We start from the raw sequence: 5,327 nt of genomic DNA, 5'->3' as shown, positions 1-5,327 counted from the left end.
GAGGCTTGAAGATCTTCCTTGGGGGCGGAGCGAAGGCCAAGCATAACCCATGGGAGGCGGTCAACCCAGTTGTTGTCCGTAAGGCTAGCCCTGAGCGCAGCCTTCATGTCCCGATGAAACCGCTCGCAAAGTCCGTTGCTTTGTGGGTTGTAGGCTGTGGTACGGTGAAGCTTCACCCCCAGAACCTCGGCGACCGCCGTCCAAAGCTCTGATGTGAACTGTGGACCCCGGTCCGAAGAGAGGTCGGACGGTGTTCCGAAACGGGCCACCCAAGCCATAATGAATGCCCGGGCTACTTCGGCTGATGTAATGGAGGACAGGGGAACCACTTCTGGCCACCTAGTTGTCCTGTCCACCATAGTGAGGAGGTAAGTATAACCACGGGAGGGGGGCAGTGGGCCCACCAGGTCCACATTCACGTGATCAAAACGTCTCTCTGGCACTTTGAAGGGTGCCAAAGGTGCCTTAGTATGACGAGTCACCTTTGCGCGCTGGCACGCCACACAGGCAGCAGCCCAGGCCCTAACGTCCCTCCGCAGGCCTGGCCAGACGAACTTGGCCCCCACCAGCTTGGTAGAGGCCTTCACCCCGGGGTGGGAAAGGCCGTGGATGGCGTCAAAAACCTTTCGCCTCCAGCCAGCAGGTACCATGGGGCGCGGTTGGCCAGTGGAGACATCGCAGAGGAGTGTAGCGTTGGCTGTGTCAAACGCCACATCTTTCATGAGCAGCGCCGTGGGGGCCGTCCTGTAGGCTTGTACCTCCGAGTCCGCAGACTGATCCTCAGCCATGGCTGCGTAGTCGAGACCCAAGTGGACGGATCCAGTGACTGCCCGGGAGAGGCAGTCGGCGACTAAATTATCTTTGCCGGCCACATGCTGAATGTCAGTGGTGTACTCTGAGATGGCAGAGAGCTGGCGCTGCTGTCGACCAGACCATGGCTCCGAAGACTTGGCCATGGCGAACGTCAGCGGCTTGTGGTCAACGAAAGCCGTGAACCGCCGGCCCTCCAACAGGAAACGGAAATGACGGGTAGCGAGGAAAAGACCCAGGAGCTCCCTGTCGAAGGTGCTGTATTTCCTCTCATTGTCACGGAGCTTCCTGCTGAAAAAGGCCAGCGGCTGCCAGGCTCCTCCTACCCACTGCTCACACACAGCTCCCACGGCATAATCAGAGGCGTCCGTGGTAAGAGCAACTGGGGCGGTCGGAGACGGGTGTGCCAGCAGAGCAGCGTTGGCCAGCGCGGTTTTGGCAGCCTCCAGGGCCCCATTCATCTCCGGGGACCAATCCAACACGTCCGCCGGTTTTCCACCCCGCAAGGCGTCGTACAAGGGTCGCATAAGTTGGGCCGCATGGGGGAGGAAACGGTTGTAGAAGTTCACCATGCCCAGAAACTCCTGCAGGGACTTCACGGTGCGTGGGCGTGGAAAACTGGCTACGGCGTCCACCTTGGCCGGGAGGGGAACAGCCCCCTGCGGGGTGACGTGGTGGCCGAGGAAGGTGATGGACGACTGGCCAAACTCGCACTTGGCCGGGTTAATGATGAGACCATGCTCACTAAGCCGGCCAAACAACTGCCGGAGATGCGCCAGGTGGTCGTCGGCGGACGCGCTGGCCACGAGAATGTCGTCCAAATAAACAAAGAGGAAAGGCATGTCCCGCAGCACAGAGTCCATGAGGCGCTGAAACGTCTGCGCTGCCCCCTTGAGGCCAAAAGGCATCCGTAGAAATTCAAAAAGGCCAAAGGGTGTGATGACTGCTGTCTTGGGGACATCCTGCGGGTGGACAGGCACCTGGTGGTAACCGCGAACCAGGTCCACCTTCGAAAAGATGGTGGCGCCGGCTAGGTGGGCAGAGAAATCCTGTATATGCGGCACTGGGTACCGATCGGGGGTGGTGGCATTGTTCAGGCGACGGAAATCACCACAGGGACGCCAACCACCATCAGCTTTGGTCACCATGTGCAGAGGAGAAGCCCACGGGCTGTTGGAGCGTCGCACGATGCCGAGGTGCTCCATGGTGGTGAACTCCTCCCTGGCGATCGCGAGCTTGCCGGAGTCGAGGCGCCGGGCCCGTGCATAAACCGGGGGGCCCACTGTGGTAATGTAGTGCTCCACGCCATGCTTAGCCACCGCCGATGAGAACGTGGGCGTGGTGATGTCAGGGAACTCAGCCAGTAGGCGTTGATACCGGTCTCCAGTGGCCAGCGTGTTTGACAGACAAAGCGCCCCCACCCCTCCAAGCGTGCAGGGGTATGAAGCAAAAGAAAGGGCGTCGATCAGGCGGCAGTTCGTTACATCCACCAACAGCCTGTAAGCGCAGAGGAAATCCGCCCCCAGGAGAGACGTAGACACAGCGGCCATGACGAAATCCCAGCCAAAACGCCGCCCGCCGAAACACACTTCCACATACCTCGTGCCATAAGTACGAATGGGTGTGCCGTTAGCGGCATCCATCGGGGGGCCATGGCCGCCAGCCATGGTGTCCACAGGCTTCGCTGGCAGGATGCTGCGCTGAGCCCCCGAATCGACCAGCAGCCGCCGGCCAGACAAGGCGTCAGTGATAAATAACAGCTTGCAGTCGCGGCCAACGCCCATAGCTGCTAATGAGCGCCGGCCCTGGCTTTTCCCTGGGCTCCAAAACTGCAAGGCTGGCGACATTGCTTGGCCTTGGCCCCAAACCTGGAGTGGTAGAAACACCACCCGTCCTCGCGCTGTCGGCGGGCCGTCACAGCAGCTGCGGTGTCCGGGTCGTCCACCGGGGGTGGAAATGGGGCAGACTGGTGTTGGGGAGGTAACAGCGCATGAACAAACTGCTGCCGGTTGGCGAGGAAAATCCTGTCTGCCTCCACAGCCATCGCCCGGTAGTCTCTGGAGGAAAGGAGGGGTGAACTGGCCAGTGCTGTGCGCACGGGTGCTGGAAGCTGCCGCAGGAAAATGTGGGCGAAAAGGAATGATGGATCCGCCGAACCCAGCACAGCCAGCATCCTCTCCATTAACTCAGATGGCTTACTATCGCCCAGGCCATTCAGGGAAAGCAGGCGGTCTGCTTTCTCCAGCTCTGACAGCTCAAAGAGGTTCAGCAGGAATGTTTTAAGCGCGTTGTACTTGCCGTCAGCCGGAGGAGCCTCTAATAGCGCCATAGCCCTGGCTGTTGTCGAGGCATCCAAAGCCGCTACTACATGGAAATATTTTGTAACGTCCTGTGTTATCCCTCTCAACTGAAACTGAGCCTCGATGTGCTGAAACCACGGCCGTGGATTGTTCTGCCAAAAGTCCGGCAACTTGATGGTGGCCGCATAGATCGCGCCGACATTAGCCGCGCCGCTAACAGCGGCCGGCGCCGCGGCCGCATCATTTTCACCACCGCCGTTGTGTGACATAATTCAACTCGCGTCGGGGTCACCAATGTGGAGTGTTATAAGTGAGGAGACTGGAGACAGAGATGCGTCGAGTCGACTTTACTATCCACTTCAAACATTCATTACTTTACAGTGTAATGTAAACAACAGTCACACAACGTTAACCCGGAAGTGCTTAACTCAAAACCCCGCTCCCTTAAAGGTACAGTCTCTAGGTGAATGTCTCTCTATTTAACTTGTGGGTCACCACAAATCCATATTTAACACGTTATAAAGTAAAATATCTAGCTTACGCCAGACAGCCTTCCATAATTCAACTTACAAAAAAAAAACACAACTGGAAACGTGCAAGTACGTTATACTTTCTTCGTAAGTTTAATATGAAAGGCGGTCTTGCCAAAGCTAGATATTTTATTTTATAACGTGTTAAATATGGATTTTTTTTTCTTCTCTCAGATTGTATTCTTCTGAAAGAAGAAAGTCATATACACCTGGCTTGAGGGTTGGTAAAGCATGGGGTATTTTACATTTTTGGGTGAACTATCTCTTTAAGCATGTTTTAATGTCAAGACAAAAAAACTGTTCAAAATGTCTCTATGACAAGATTTTCCTTATTTCATTCATTGTCATATAACCACCTTTGGAATATTGCACAAGAATAGTAGAATAGTAGAACACATTAATATTTGTTTTAAGAAGCTGAGTGTAAATGGATCCAGTCGGATAGAAATCTGATGAATCTAGATGCATGAAGTGAGTGTAAATGCCCCCTATAAGTGTATAGTGCAGTAACTGGAATGAAGGTTAATGATTCCCCTCTGCTGTGTGCAGAAATCCCACAATGCCTCTGTTCTGTGTTTAAAACGCTCTTGCTCTCCTTCAGGTTGTCTAGCAGAAAAGAAAACGGCAGTCACGGTCACATCTAGCGAAGCGCTCCAGAGAGTTTAATGCGTGAGGTTTGTATTTCTGTGAGTATGAATTGTTCAGACAAAACACCATTTATAATTTGCTCTGCAAAGTGTCTAAATCGCTAAAGAGTTGTATAAAAGTCTAGTTGTCTATTCCTGATGTGTTTGCAGTGAGTTCACTGCAAGTAAACAGCTTTCAGTTTCAGTAGAAATGAGATTAAAGTATATTTTAGTTTACCATGAATCATTGTCAGTACATTTGGACTATGCACTACATTGCCAAAAGTATTGGGACACCCCTCCAAATCACTGAATTCAGGTGTTCCAATCACTTGGCCTCAGTTGTATAAAATCAAGCACATAGGCATGCAGACCTCCACAAACATTTGCGAAAGAATGGTTCGCTCTCAGGAGCTCAGTGAATTCAAGCGTGGTACTGTGATAAGTTGCCATCTGTGCAATAAGTTAACTCCATTTGTGAAATTTCCTCACTAATAAATATGGTATGGTATTATAACAAATATGGAAGCAACTGGGGACAACAGCAACTCAGCCATGAAGTGGTATAGGCCACGTAAAATCGCAGAGCGGGGTCAGCGCATGCTGAGGCGCACAGTGCACAGAAGTCGCCAACTTTCTGCAGTCAATAGCTACAGACCTCAAAACTTGGCCTTCAGATTAGCTCAATTACAGTGTGTAGAGAGCTTCATGGAATGGGTTTCAATGGCCGAGCAGCTGCATCAAAGCCTTACATCACCAAGTGCAATGCAAAGCGTCAGATGCAGTGGTGTAAAGCACTGCCACTGGACTCTAGAGCAGTGGGAACGTGTTCTCTGGAGGGACCAATCATGTTGGGTTTGGCGGTTGCCAGGAGAACGGTACTTGCCTGACTCTATTGTGCCACGTGTAAAGTTTGGTGGAGGATGGATTTATGGTGTGGGTCTGTTTTTCAGGGGTTGGGCTTGGCCCCTTAGTTCTAGTAAAAGGAAATTTTGATGCTTCAGCATACCAAGACATTTTGGGCAATTTCATGCTCCCAACTTTGTGGGAACAGTTTGGGG

This window comes from Gobio gobio, assembly GCF_949357685.1.
Source record: "Gobio gobio genome assembly, chromosome: 2".
NCBI classification, from domain to species: Eukaryota; Metazoa; Chordata; class Actinopteri; order Cypriniformes; family Gobionidae; genus Gobio; species Gobio gobio.
This window is presented reverse-complemented; position numbering follows the sequence as displayed.